The 13,778-nt window shown below is 34.6% G+C and overlaps 1 pseudogene; it reads right to left on the bottom strand.

Annotated features, from left to right (window-relative positions):
* Window positions 1-13,177: 13,177 nt before the first annotated feature.
* Window positions 13,178-13,387, bottom strand: LOC145249845 (U2 spliceosomal RNA; annotated as a pseudogene).
* Between the last annotated feature and the right edge of the window lie 391 nt (window positions 13,388-13,778).

Below are 13,778 nucleotides of genomic sequence, written 5' to 3' on the forward strand. Positions count from 1 at the left end.
CATGTCTGTAGACCCAAAACTGACAGACGGGTCTGTTTGGCAAATTTTTTAAAATAAATATATATACGCATACATAAATATATATAGAAATAGGCTTGTGCTTACTATCACCTTTTTATGCAAATATTACGCAGGTATAACTCATGTAGAACATCTGCATGAATATAATTACACATTATAGTAGTTAACTAAAGATGATCATCCCATGAGGAATTAATTAAAATGAATGTTTAAAAGAATATGAAAAATAGCTAGATCTTTTGCAGATGAATGCAATTCCACGAACCATATGTAAAAAAAGTTTTATTTTCTTTTTGAATAAATAGAAAAAAGGGTTATTAATATGAATATCAATGCACACTCACGCACGAAACAAACTTAGAGGAGTATAGATAATTTTTTTAATATATACGTAGAAAATAAATTAAATTTCTCTATACATAAGTTTTAAACAGATTAAAGTAAAGTATTTGATCAGATTTTTTTTTCTATTAATCAAAATCGATTCGAAGTTAAAAAGAGAGACCATCAAAAGTATGACAAGCGATTGATTGGTCTTCGATCGTTTATAGATCTTTTTGACGCCTACTTGTTTAGATGAAGTCGTATTTGCGTATGATATTTAGCACACTTCATTACGAAAACTTACGAACCTCCAATATGATCCGGTATTTGTAAACCAGTTTTGTGTTGGGCACATGACGAACTGAAGCAAATATCGATTTTTATCTATTAATATTTTAGGCTTGTTTCACACAACTATGTATATAACCCCCCCCCCCAAAAAAAAACAGAAACACACACACGAACACACGTTTACACGCATAGACATACATTTACACCCTGTGTACAAATATCTACATTTATAATTCAAGTGTGTTTATAATTAGACAATACAAAGGATCATATACATACACTACACCCATATGCAAATATCTACATTTATAATTCAAGTGTGTTTATAATTAGACAATACAAAGTATCATATACATACACTACACCCATATGCAAATATCTACATTTATACTTCAAGTGTGTTTATAATTAGACAATACAAAGGATCATATACATACACTACACCCATATGCAAATATCTACATTTATAATTCAAGTGTGTTTATAATTAGACAATACAAAGGATCATATACATACACTTACACCCATATGCAAATATCTACATTTATAATTCAAGTGTGTTTATAATTAGACAATACAAAGTATCATATACATACACTACACTCATATGCAAATATCTACATTTATAATTTAAGTGTGTTTATAATTAGACAATACAAAGGATCATATACATACACTACACCCATATGCAAATATCTACATTTATAATTCAAGTGTGTTTATAATTAGACAATACAAAGGATCATATACATACACTTACACCCATATGCAAATATCTACATTTATAATTCAAGTGTGTTTATAATTAGACAATACAAAGATGCAGATTCAAGCGAGGATATGTTTTCTTGATTTGTCCAGATAATCAATATTTTACAATCATAGTTTGAAACTTTTAGGCAGACTTTAAAAGTCATCCCTTTAGATCGACAGTTTCACAAAATCACACGTGTATTTATTAATAAAAGGACGCCATATTTGATTTAACAAGAGTAAACTAAAACAACACCTTACCTAGCCTTGTAAAGAAAGTTCGAAAAATGAATAGCTCATAAAAAAAAATAAACACAAAAGTTTAAATACAAAAAAAAAAAATCAATATTTTGGATTCGTTATATATATATATATATATATATATATATATATATATATATATATATATATATATATATAATTTATTGATTTCGTTTGTTCTTCCTTGTGAAACCGATTTTTAATTTTAATTATAAATTATCAATCATCTTACTCAATATTAAAATAGCTCTAGGTGTTATATAGCGCCAGGACCCCTAGGTTGGGACGGTCGTAGTTAATAAGTTCCCCGCTACAACAAAACCAAGCAGCCGTCTTTTATTGATCGTCTATTTTGTTTAGTTTTCTGGTTGTTATGGGAACGGCCAAGACAGCAGAGTTATTTCCCCCTTGACCGTGCATTTTTCTCTCTTGGGTTTCTTCAGCTGTCATTCGCTTGTCATAATAATGTTGCCGGCTGAAAGAGAATTAACATGCACACAAAGATCAGACGTAACTCAGCATACCAATCAAGACGTAAGACACGCTGGCTTTTTATATAAAAATATATTTTGTTTTAGAATTATTTTTCTCGTTCTGTACATAGAGATTTTTATCAGTTCACAATTTAACTGTGCGGCTTACTGTTCTGTTTCAGAGATGGAGATGGGGGGCTTTATGCTAACGCACGTCTCATCTATCGGCGTGTCTCTCTTCTTTCTTTCTTCTTCCTATCTCCTCTCTTCTCTACTTCTTCTGCTGGACTCCAAAAATCACCTTCTTTATATTAGCATGTGTTTTTTTCTCGGTGATTTTCCACGCCACCTGTCGATCACTCTGTTATCGATAATGGATCACGCATTTCCTGGTCACGTTTCACAGTTACACATGCATTCCTGCATCTGACCCAGAGACATCGTAACCCACTTCTCTTCAGCTGACCGACTATTGACTTTGTTTATACACATGAGTCCACAATCTCGTGCTAGCTTCATATGACATTCCGTTCTTACAAGGAATGTCACGTTTCATTTTTTTGTAAACAAAAAAAATCGTCGTCCTATTCTCTGTTTACGACGTAATTATTTTTTCGTTTCGACTGGTGGACAATCGATTATTCGATGCCCACCTTTCAAATCTTTTATTATATTTTTTTAAAGAAGTTTTTCTTTTCAGTTATGTATCGGATGGTCCCAGCCATCCATTACATAACGTAGGATATATATGCCTATCGAGCTTATTATATATCTACATTACAACGAGCACTGTTTTCTTTTATTTTAATTGTATTAATGAATTTACTAATACATTAAAATATACTCTGCTCTTTAGACTGTTGTTCTATTCCCTTTTAAATATATATATATATATATATACATATATATATATATATGCAAAAATAAAGCAGTTTTTTGACGGTCAACTTCAAAACATCATAACTCCTTTCATAATAAATTTTATTAATCGAAATGAAAACCATTAAATCGACACAGAGAACGAGTTTATTGTTTCCATTAGCATAGAAATCTGGAATTCTGAAAGCGATGAAGTCATTGCAATCCCATTCGGAATCATCTCGGCGTTTCAAGAATTTCTCGCCCAGGAGGTTGTTGAGATGCTTGAAAAAATGATAGTCGGTGGCCGAGGGATCCGGTGAATACGGCGGATGAAACAGAGTTTCGTAGTCCAATTCGTTCAGCTTCTGTAGGATAAGTTGAGCAACATGCGGGTGAGTGTTATCATGGAGTACAATTAGCCCCCTCATAGTGATCAATCTCGGGCACATATGTTGGAGCTTCTGCTGCATTTCGTTAATTTGTCGGTATGACTTCGCCGTAATCGTTTCGCCCGGATGCAAAAAGCTACGATGGATAAGACCGGACGCAGACCACCAAACAGTCACCATAAACTTTTTTTGCTGCAATTCCGGCTTCGGGGATGTTGTGGAGCTTCTCCAGCATCCAGTCACTGTGTCGAACGTCGCTGGTGGTCGTAGAGGATCCACTTCTCGTGAAACGTCACAATCCGCGCGAGAAATTGGTCGTTTCTGTTGCACAGAAGGAGCATAGAAAACACCTGAAAACGACGATTTTTTTTATTATCGTTCAATTCATGCGACATCCATTAATCCAACTTTTTTTTACTTCCCTATTTGATTTAAATGGCGAACAACTGTTGAGTAGTGGACCTCGAGTGCAACAGCAACTTCTCGTGTGGTTTTGCGAGAATCGACTTCAATTAAAGCTTTCAAATGTTTGTTATCAACCGCAGTCGGCCGGCCGCGACCGTCTTCATCTTCAACGCTCTCGTCAACATTGCGAAATTTCTTGAACCACCGTTGTGTCACACGTTCGTTAATACTTCTTGGGCCAAACGCATAATTGATATTACAAGCTGTCTCGGCAGCTTTTCGGGCTAGTTTGAACTGGAACAAGAAAAATCGTGCATATTTGAATTTCGTCATGCCATCGAAAAGCCTGCGAAAATTGGATGAAGAGATTGAGAACGGTAACGAATAATAAACTTTCGACAGACGCAACGGATTTTCACAAGATCAGTATCGTTTTGAAGCTGGACCCTTCAGACGAAAAATATCGAAAAATTGGCTAAAAACATTAATTTCTTCATGCTTAACTCGACACTTTTCTAGAGGGATCGTTTTTTTTCGCCGATATTTTCGAAAGTCATCCCCTCTTTTCGATTGTCTAGCCTTAATTTAAACCTACGTCCTTCCCGGTTTGATGATGGTCGTAACAGCAAAGACGTCACGTTTTTCTCCCGTACGGGTTCAAGCCTGCTTTCCTACTACCACTTTTTTTTTGTTGCTCAGCACACACCTTCAAACACCCGGGCAACGCCAGGCTGAAATGCTAGTATATCTATAGAAGTGAAAATGTCAGTGTGTGTTTCTGTGTGTACATTTCCCTAGAAAATTTGAAAATTTGGTAGGGAAATGTTGTTGATTTTTTGGGTTAACTTCTTTATTAGTAGTGATTCTATTCCCACCGATATCCATGAAAAATAATACCCTACCTGTGAATTTTTCCTTCAACTCATCGGCCTAATATTCACGGGCAATATGAACTGGGACAAATTCATTGAGCTTGAAAACTACCCAAGCCTGAGATTATCCTGTGCACCTACAAGGCCACCATTCGTCCATATATGAAATATTGTTTCCACATCTGAGCTGGGGTATCTACCACTAGCCTCTCCCTCTTGGATAGGGTCCCCCAAAGAGTTTCCAATCTAATAGGTCCCACTTTGTCGACTAAGCTCCAACTCCTGTCTCATCGCCACAATGTTGCATCTTTTTGTTTGTTTCACACACCTTCAAATACCCGGGCAACGCCAGGCTGAAATGCTAGTATATCTATAGAAGTGAAAATGTCAGTGTGTGTTTCTGTGTGTACATTTCCCTAGAAAATTTGAAAATTTGGTAGGGAAATGTAGCTTGTACGCTGAAAATTGAAATTCAGAAAATCTCGAGATTTGATATATGAGGTATTGTGATTCGGGAAACTCTTTTTAATCGATTTTCGGCCAGAAAATTGGCTTTTAAGGGGTTAAACTTCAACGATTTGACCTTTGAAAACTCTACTAAACTCCTCCACCAAATTTTGGTCTAAACACTTGAAATTTTAAATGTAGGTTACTTGGACCTAGGTCTAACGTTTTAATTTGATTTGGGCCCAAAACAATAAATGGTAAGAGGTCAAAATCAGGGTCAAAGTTTAAAAAAAAGTTGACCTCTGCGGTCTCTATCAAATTACTCAGCCAATTTCTGGTCTAAACATTTAAAATCTGTCATAAAGGGTATTCAGAGATAAGGCAAGCTTTTTAATCGGTTTGGGTCGAAAATCTGAGCTGCTAAGAGGTAAAAGTTCCAAATATTTGACCTTTGTAGTGTCTAGTAAACTACTCAGCCAATTTTGGGTCTAAACATTTGAAATTTATATATAACGGATGTTCAAACATGCGGCAAGCATTTAAATCAGTTTTGGGGAGAAAATTTGGCTACCAAAAGGTCAAAGTTAAAAGAGTTGACCTTTGCAGATTCTGCCAAATTTCTCCGCCAATTTTAGATGTAGGTAACTTGGACATAGGTAAAACTTTGTATTTTGATTTAAGACCAAAATAATAAATGTTACAGGGGTGAAAATTGGGGTCAAAGTTTTAAAAAATTGACCTATGCGGTCTCTACGAAATCACTCAGACAATTTTTGGTCTAAACATTTGAAATCTTACATAAAGTGTATTTACACATAGGGCAAGTTATGAACAGTACATAAGGCCCGAGCAAAGCTGGACCGAACTGCTAGTTATATAAAAAAGTATCATATGTGAAAAATGATATTGTTTTGCATCACACTAATATATATATATATATATATATATATATATATATATATATATATATATATATATATATATATATATATATATATATATATATAGACTGATGGTTTTTCAAATCACACGTGTATCCATTCATACATGACATAATAAGAAAAGTAGCCCCCTACACCAAAGTGGCAATTTGCCTTGTTTGGGGTGAAAATGTAATAAAAAAAAAAAAAAAAAAAAAAAAAATAAGAAAATAAGAAAATAAGAAAGTCAATGCAATATTTGATGAAATCAGAGAAAACAAAAAAATTACGCAATTGTAATTCGTACATGCATGTATATACATGTAGTCATACATTCACACGAGGCCACGTACAAGCACTTCTATTGAATATTATCTTTATAATTGATTTTTAAGTATCGTCTGGAGAATATGCCAGATGCTCTGTCCAGCCTTGGTCCCTTAAAGTCATACGCATACATTCACCTAAATATAACAATAGGATAACGTATTCAAAGCAAACACACACACGCACACACACACACGCACACACGCACACACATATATATATATAGGAACAATCACGTCGACATACCGGTTCCCATCAGATCACCGAAGTTAAGCAACATTGAGCCTGGGTAGTACCAGATGGGTGACCATTTGGGAATTCTAGGCGCTGTATGTGCTTTCCACTTATCTTGGCATGGTTTTCAGTCGTTCTTCACCTCCACTTGCCATTGGTATTCAACCCTATCGACTCAGGAGAAGTGTGGTTAAAGGTTGTGCAACTCTTGCGACAAAAAACACGCGCAGGCACCCTTACATTGGGTATCCATAGTCTGTCAAGACTGAAGGAAGCCATTTAAATATATATATGTGTTTGTGTGCGTGTATATATATATATATATATATATATATATATATATATACTAGCAAAAGTACCCATCGTTGACTGGGTTCAAAAACAGCCTACAGAAAATGGACTCTGATTTATGAAAGTATGATAGGTTATGATGAAAAGGAAAGGTTGTAAAGAGATAGCTTCGAATTTGGGGGTATCAAAACCAAAGCAAAATATGATGAAAGTAAAAATAAAATAGATACACCTCATAATTTATTATACTATACCTGTTCACACTGAAACACTTATCACAATATTCTGTGGATCTATATTAAAAAAAACCTTGTTAAACTTTGTGACATATTTCTATTCTATGGAGATCAGGCGCGAACGAACACCCACATAATTTTATTATACCATATTTCTTCAAACTGAAACATAATTATCAAAGCATACTTACGCAGATAAATATGAAAAGTCTTTATTAAAATTTGTACCTATTTCCATTCTATGGAGGCCAGGCGCGAACGCAGACCCCACAATTTTATTATACCATCCCTATTTAAGTTAAAACATACTTATTATTATTATGTACATCTATACCAAAAATACTTGTAAACGTTTTTTTTTTTTAACTTTTAAATTTTTTATTTCCATACTTTGTGGACCAGGCGCGTACGCAGACCCCACAATTTTAATGAATCATCATTATGCCAGATCAAACATACCCATTCCTGTCTTGATACATCTATCATTATATGTGGTCAGTTTTCTATAATAGTCAACCATATAGGAGCCTATTCGTGACCAGACACACTTACAGACGTTCAGCTTTATATTATAGATATATAATTATTTTTTTACACTAATAATTAAATACCTACAGGCACTAGTGTTTCATCCTTTTGGGAATCTTCAGTGCCGGGTGTCACGATTAACACCAGTCGACAGACTCGAATTCGGCAACACGAGCCATCTATGCCCCGATTAGCCAAGACCTTATCCAATCGGCTACCATTAACCGCGAGAAATAACAGTGAATTTAAACATTTTAATTTTTAAATGTTCTTTACGTCAGTCACAGCGATCTAATCGTTATACGACGATCTATGCACAAACATACACACACACCATTTTTTTTTTATTATTTTGTCATATGTTTTCATTTTAATTCCAACTGTTTTAACATCTGTTTATTATTTATATCATTATCATTGTAAATTACAGAACTTACATATTATTTAACTTTCATTTTATATGATCTTTACGAATATATTTTTTACCCTATCTCTATTACTTTGTTTATCTATTAATATTTCATCATTTATCATTTAATTATTTTCTGCTATTTTTGATAGTTTTAATATTTTTGTATTTTTATTATCATTAAGCACACTTATGCGTTAATATATAATTAAAACAATTAAACTATTATATATCATTAAATTAATAACCTAAGAATGTTATAGTTATAATTCTGTATTTTTTATATGTACTTATGTAATGATTGAGTATTGAGTGACGATGTCAGATGAGGTTTCGGGTTTCTTCTGATGTTACAGAATCTGTGCAAAATCATGACTCGTAGTGTGGGATATTTTTAGTTATTATTTTAGTTATAGAATATGTGTTAGGAGTGTTGCTCTTGTTAGGTTGGTTATATAAAAAAAAATTTCAATTTAGCTGGTCTTTGTTGTTGATTTTTTGGGTTAACTTCTTTATTAGTAGTGATTCTCTTCCCACCGATATCCATGAAAAATAATACCCTACCTGTGAATTTTTCCTTCAACTCATCGGCCTAATATTCACGGGCAATATGAACTGGGACAAATTCATTGAGCTTGAAAACTACCCAAGCCTGAGATTATCCTGTGCACCTACAAGGCCACCATTCGTCCATATATGAAATATTGTTCCCACATCTGAGCTGGGGTATCTACCACTAGCCTCTCCCTCTTGGATAGGGTCTCCCAAAGAGTTTCCAATCTAATAGGTCCCACTTTGTCGACTAAGCTCCAACCCCTGTCTCATCGCCGCAATGTTGCATCTTTTTGTTTGTTTTACAAATATATTAATGAAATGTGCTCTTATGAACTCGTTGCCCTTGTTCCCTTTCGACGAACATATCCCCGACAAACCCGCTTAACAACAAATTCTCACCCCTTCATTGTTGAGGTCTCTAAATGACAGTAAGATTTCTATTCTAATAGTTTCTTTGCTCCAACAGCTAAACTTTGGAATTCCGTTGCTGCCACCTGCTTCCTTGTCTGTACTGATATGCAAAGGTTTAAATGTAATGTAAACCAACATCTTCTTAATCTTTCTTAGGCATGGTCCGAAATAGTAGCCTCTTACGTCTAAGTGGCGATATGCCTTGTTAGAAATAAACATGAAACCCCCCCCCAAAAAAAATTTCTTATGTAATCTTATTGAGCTATCTACTACGTATGTGAGGGTCGGAACTTAATCATACCTTGTAACCCATTGCACCTGGTCATTATAATTACACTTCAACCCGCAAATACATTTCCATCAAGGAATGTGCAACCCACTTTTGAATGTCTCATTGTTTGCAACTAAAATGGATCGGAATAGAAAGAGCTCAAAATAACTTTCAAGATGGCGGCCAAGTGCTGCCCTGAATTGGGTCTAATCCGATAATAAGCTCGCCATAATCAGCATGAAAAAATAGAAGGTATTTAATCGTGAGATGTTAACAATTGGCTCGATGTTTGACAGTCAAAAGGAGATTAAGTGTCATATTATGGCTACGTAGCAATTTAAAGTAGTGTCTTTTAAATGCTAAATGTTAAGTGATAAAAGAGACTGGCTGACTATACCCCAAGATCTCTCTTTCTGCCTGTCTGTGTCGCTGCTCTTCTCTCTCTCTCTCTCTCTCTCTCTCTCTCTCTCTCTGTATATATATATGTTGTTTTGAAAAAAGAAAAACCGAAATGAATTTATGAAATGATCAACGTTTCGTCCCTATTGCAGAGGGCATCTTCAGGATATTAAAAGGAAAAATGCAAAAAATGAAAACGAGTACATATTCTAAAATTCATAGCGATCCGTGTATTTGTTGAGATTATTCGTTGCATTGAAATATAAAAATGTCTACACAAACTTTATTTTATATGTACAGAGATAAATTAAGGCGTCACTACGAATTTATGAAATTCCTACGTGCTCGGATATACAATATTGATGCGAAACCACCCCCCCAAAAAAAAACAACAAAAAAAAAAAAAAAAACAAACAAAAAAACTGACATAGTGTTCTGAGACAGTAAAGAAAAACAATACCTTGAATTTATGATTAAATATGATTAGCACTAAAAAGGTGATGGAATAATTAAAATTGACATTTATCAATTAGCAGTTCGCCATCTTGGTTTGAATTTGTTCCTTCAACTTTTATGACGGCTCAGCTGAAGAAGCTTTAGAGAAAACAAACAAACAAAAAAAAAACAAAACAAACAAACAAAAAAAAACAAACAAAAAAAACAGACAAAATGTATGTATTGTGTTGAAGATTTTTCATATATTAATTGAATTAGAATTGAAATGCGAACAAGCATTCGTATTGAAAGGTATTAATTTGTATTAAACATATTTATGGAATGCGAATGTAACAATATTAATTGTGATTGTAGTATAAGGAACTGTCACAGCGTAGTTGGTAAGAAAAAAACAATGAGAAACCTGGGAAGGATCAGAAAGAGAAAATTTAGGTAAATTCACTAAACAGAGTCTTGAGGTGGTTTTAAAAGAGACATGAGAAAATAATTGGGCGGAAAGCATTAAAATTTTTCTTACGTTAAATATTTGTACACGAGGAGTCATTTCGAGTTAAAATTTATTTTATTTTACCTATCTGAACTTGAGAAATGCACGATTCAAATATATATTGCTTAAATAATATCCATCGTGGCTATGGCTCGATAGAAAGCCTATACAAAGCAGCCGCAATAGATATTATACAAGCAATGTTTAACATTTTAATGCCTACGCAGGTCCATTTCACCGATTTCGATGACAATAGAAAGTATTGGAAGTATAGTATATTCGTTGATGTCCATTAAATCCCGGGCAATGTTGGGTCTCTCTGCTAATAGCATATATATATATATATATATATATATATATATATATATATATATATATATATATATATATATATATATACTGACGTTAAAAGCATTTAATAAGAATAAATGTTTAAATTTCAACTGTGTCTCTCGCGGTTGACGGTAGCCGAATGTTCGGGTCCTTGCTAATGAAGCCAGGCATGACTTCTGTTACCGGGGTTCGAATCTCTCGACTGGCGTTAATCGTGACACCCTGCACTGATGATTCCCGAAAGGATGAAACACTAGTGTCTGTAGGTATTTAATAATTATTATAATATATATATATATATATATATATATATATATATATATATATATATATATATATATATGATGTTATTAATTGCTTTCTGCTATTTTCCGATTCATCAGTATATTATCATTTAATGTTTCAGTTGTGGAAATTTTTGAGTGGTTCGAATATCGAACTGAAATCAATCATCGATTTATGCAATAAGATTTATTCACTTTAATACGTTCAGGACAAATCCGATTTGATTTCTGGCATCAGCTACGCCAATAAACATATCTAGCAGAATTGGTGGTTCCATTTTGAGCTGTAATACATTTCATCCTAATCTTTCCATTAGCACTTCAACCTCGTGAAAACGGATCACAAATTACGAACAATGGTTGACATGATTTGCGAAATGGCGGCAAAACACAATTGGCTCAGATGTCGGATGATTTATGCCTCATCTTTGTTTTTTTCCTCCAGCGTGTAGAAACTTCAATAAGATGTTTTGAAACATAAATATTTCTTACTAAAAATAAAAATCGATTACATGATTAATAAACTTCGTCATTACGAAAAACAAAACAAAACAAAAAAACAGAAACAAAAAATCCATTTCTGTTCTGAATTTTTGAGATGGTTATTCATATTATTTGGATTCTTGCTACTATTGTTCTCATTTTGAGTGCCATAATAACGTTTCGATCGAGGTAACCTCCGACCTTCTTCAGGTGTGTCTTGACGAACTCGGGAATGTTTCTGTCGAACCCGGGAATCTGGACGAAATTTCGGATTTCACGGGAGTAGCATGCTCTCATTCCATCAGCCATGACTGGATAGGGATCCTAAGTAATTCATAATTGCATTTTTCGGCCGCCCACACTGAGAATTGAACCTTAAACCTTCAGGACAATAGCACTTTAACAATCGAATTTTCCAAGTACTCTAACCACTGCGCCACGGGTCATTGCGAAAGGACTATGGCACAGTTATGTAACAGTGGTTAGAGTCCGAAGAATCCAAATAATACGGAACACATTTCATAAATGTTGATTTTCACTTGCAATGGTTTTAAGCTTTCGTCGCTTGAAAAGATGATTTGACAGAAGCTTTTTCTTTTTTTTTTCACATAGGCATCACCACTTATCAAGGCCAAGAGGCCACTCAAGGATAAGGGTTACAGAGTGTACAGTAGAAATTGGACAATATAGTAATCATTAGTAATGAAAATTTGGTAAATTTGATAACTTATATAGAACGGCTCATCAAGAACTTATTTACGTTAGACTTGAACACAACCATATTGTAGTCAGCCGGAAAGCAGGAAAACGGAAGAGATTTCCACAGGCGTGCAGTTCTAAGAAAGAAGCTTTGTTCATGGAATCTACGTTTAGGTTTAGGCACAGATAAAGAGTGGGGGGAATTATTGATAGTGTTTACAGCTAGACGAGTGTTTCTTGTGAAAGTTTGGCGAGGGGGGACCATAGACTGAAGCTCAGTTGAACACTTTCCATGAAAATAACGAAGCTTCCGTAGATAATTCAATTAGCATCCACACATGCAAACGCACAATACAAAACTACATGCACACACATAACTACATGCGCACACGACATGCACACACACAACTACATGAACACACACACGCATACACACACACGCACACAAAACTACATGCACATAGATAAATTAAAAAAAAAACTAGCATGTTAAAATCATAAAAAAACCCCAAAAAAACTCAGCGTTTTAACCAGTGTTTCACAGCCTTTCTCAAGAGGAAAATAAGGCCGATAGCCATTAGTCACGTGCTCTCGCGTGAATGTAGGATTGACATGAAATTCTTAAAAATAAACTGAAATGACCAGAAAATGGGTTGGAATGACTTAAATAAATAAAAAGTAAATGACTTAGAATGACTGTAATGAACTTAAGGATGAATTGAATGACCTTAAGAATGACTTGAATGCTTAAAAATAACTGGAATCCTTAAAAACCAATTTGAATGATCTGGAGAATGACTTGAATGGCTTTGAGACTGACTGGTTTTAAAGTGGGTGATCATTTTACATTAAATTAATACAGAAAAGTGATCCCCCATTTTATATCACAAAGTTATAAACATAAGTACAGCATGTAGTAAGAACAGATACTATACTTTGATCTTGGCCAAAAGGCCAAGAAAAGGGTATTTATTTGCCCCCCCCCCAAACCGAGCAAATTAGGCACAAGACCGATTTTTAATGTGAGGAGTGAAGGGGAAATTGAGACCAACTTCCCGGGGAGTAGGGGAGCTGGATAGTGACAATTGGTATGAAGGGTTGCCCCTACATTGACCAAGGTCTTATATGTGTGGTTGGTATTTATTTGCTCCCTCAACGAGCAAATTAGGCACAAAGCCGATTTTTATGTGAGGAGTGAAGGGGAAATGGGGACCAACTCCCCGGGGAGTAGGGGAGCTGGATAGTGACAATTGATATGAAGGGTTGCCCTTACATTGACCAAGGTCTTATATGTGGGGTTGCCCCTACATATAGTCTTTGCTTGCAGTATCTGCCTGAACAAATACTACCCTTTGATC

The sequence above is a fragment of the Euprymna scolopes genome, chromosome 28 (genome assembly GCF_053919585.1).
Source record: "Euprymna scolopes isolate OS-2025 chromosome 28, ASM5391958v1, whole genome shotgun sequence".
Classification (NCBI taxonomy): domain Eukaryota; kingdom Metazoa; phylum Mollusca; class Cephalopoda; order Sepiida; family Sepiolidae; genus Euprymna; species Euprymna scolopes.